Source organism: Durio zibethinus, unplaced genomic scaffold (genome assembly GCF_047325235.1).
Source record: "Durio zibethinus cultivar Kanyao isolate XHJ-2024 unplaced genomic scaffold, ASM4732523v1 HiC_scaffold_377, whole genome shotgun sequence".
Lineage (NCBI taxonomy): Eukaryota > Viridiplantae > Streptophyta > Magnoliopsida > Malvales > Malvaceae > Durio > Durio zibethinus.
Genome location: NW_028323000.1, coordinates 280,001 through 282,500, shown reverse-complemented (window position 1 = coordinate 282,500; position 2,500 = coordinate 280,001).

Sequence of the window (2,500 nt, the reverse complement as noted above, 5' to 3'; positions counted from 1 at the left end):
GCGCACACCCCCCCGGCCCCCCTCCCAATCGCCGGAACCCCAATGCCGCCGGTCAGGTTCTCCGGCGGTACTCCGGCGATGCTCCGGCGATGCTGTCCCGAGTGAAAAAAATGCGGCACCAGCACATGCTGGAGCCAAGCATGGGCACCGTGGCTCAAAATCGAACTTCGGCCAAGGCCTCGACCATCAATGGCACATGATGACGCATGGTGATGGCACATGCATCGACCATCATCGGCATAGGCTGCCCTTCGGTACGGGCACTTGCCTCGACCGCCATCGGCACAAGCTGGGCCCTGGTGTGGGTTGTTGCCTCGATCACCAGCGGCACATGCTGAGCCTTGGTGCGGGCGGTTGCCTCGAGCACCATCGGCAGACCCTGGGCCCTGGTGCGGCCGGTTGCCCCGATAACCATCGGCACACGCTGGGCCCTGGAGCGGCCGGTTGCCTCGATCACCATCGGCAAAAGCTGGGCCCTGTGCGACAGGTTGCCTCGACCACCATCGGCACACGCTGGGCCCTGGTGCGGCAGGTTGCCTCGAGCACCATCGGCACACGCTGGGCCCTGGTGCGGTCGGTTGCCTCGAGCACCATCGGCACATGCTGGGCCCTGGTGCGGGCACTTGCCTCGACCACCATCGGCACACGCTGGGCCCTGGTGCGGCAGGTTGCCTCGACCACCATCGGCACACGCTGGGCCCTGGTGCGGCAGGTTGCCTCGACCACCATCGGCACACGCTGGGCCCTGGTGCGGCAGGTTGCCTCGACCACCATCGGCACACGCTGGGCCCTGGTGCGGTCGGTTGCCTCGATCACCATCGGCACACGCTGGGCCTTGGTGCGGGCGGTTGCCTCGAGCACCATCGGCACACACTGGGCCCTGGTGCGGCAGCTTGCCTCGAGCACCATCGGCACACGCTCGGCCCTGGTGCGGTCGGTTGCCTCGAGCACCATCGGCACACGCTGGGCCCTGGTGCGGCAGGTTGCCTCGACCACCATCGGCACACGCTGGGCCCTGGTGCGGGCGCTTGCCTCGACCACCATCGGCACACGCTCCGCCCTGGTGCGGTCGGTTGCCTCGAGCACCATCGGCACACGCTGGGCCCTGGTGCGGCAGGTTGCCTCGACCACCATCGGCACACGCTGGGCCCACGCTGGGCCCTGGTGCGGCAGGTTGCCTCGACCACCATCGGCACACGCTGGGCCCTGGTGCGGCAGGTTGCCTCGACCACCATCGGCACACGCTGGGCCCTGGTGCGGCAGGTTGCCTCGAGCACCATCGGCACACGCTGGGCCCTGGTGCGGCAGGTTGCCTCGAGCACCATCGGCACACGCTGGGCCCTGGTGCGGCAGCTTGCCTCGAGCACCATCGGCACACGCTCGGCCCTGGTGCGGTCGGTTGCCTCGATCACCATCGGCACACGCTGGGCCCTGGTGCGGCAGGTTGCCTCGCCCACCATCGGCACACGCTGGGCCCTGGTGCGGGCGCTTGCCTCGACCACCATCGGCACACGCTCCGCCCTGGTGCGGTCGGTTGCCTCGAGCACCATCGGCACACGCTGGGCCCTGGTGCGGGCGCTTGTCTCGACCACCATCGGCACACGCTCGGCCCTGGTGCGGGCGCTTGCCTCGAGCACCATCGGCACACGCTGGGCCCTGGTGCGGGCGGTTGCCTCGACCACCATCGGCACACGCTGGGCCCTGGTGCGGCCGCTTGCCTCGAGCACCATCGGCACACGGTCGGCCCTGGTGCGGTCGGTTGCCACGAGCACCATCGGCACACGCTGGGCCCTGGTGCGGGCGCCTGCCTCGACCACCATCGGCACACGCTCCGCCCTGGTGCGGTCGGTTGCCTCGAGCACCATCGGCACACGCTGGGCCCTGGTGCGGCAGGTTGCCTCGAGCACCATCGGCACACGCTGGGCCCTGGTGCGGCAGGTTGCCTCGAGCACCATCGGCACACGCTGGGCCCTGGTGCGGCAGGTTGCCTCGAGCACCATCGGCACACGCTGGGCGCTGGTGCGGGCGCTTGCCTCGACCACCATGGACACACGCTGGGCCCTGGTGCGGCAGGTTGCCTCGATCACCATCGGCACACGCTGGGCCCTGGTGCGACAGGTTGCCTCGAGCACCATCGGCACACTATCGGCCCTGGTGCGGGCGGTTGCCTCGACCACCATCGGCACACGCTGGGCCCTGGTGCGGGCGCTTGCCTCGAGCACCATCGGCACACGCTGGGCCCTGGTGCGGGCGCTTGCCTCGAGCACCATCGGCACACGCTGGGCGCTGGTGCGGGCGCTTGCCTCGACCACCATGGACACACGCTGGGCCCTGGTGCGGCAGGTTGCCTCGATCACCATCGGCACACGCTGGGCGCTGGTGCGACAGGTTGCCTCGAGCACCATCGGCACACGCTGGGCCCTGGTGCGGGCGGTTGCCTCGACCACCATCGGCACACGCTGGGCCCTGGTGGGTTTAGGCACATCTTCAAATTTCTGTC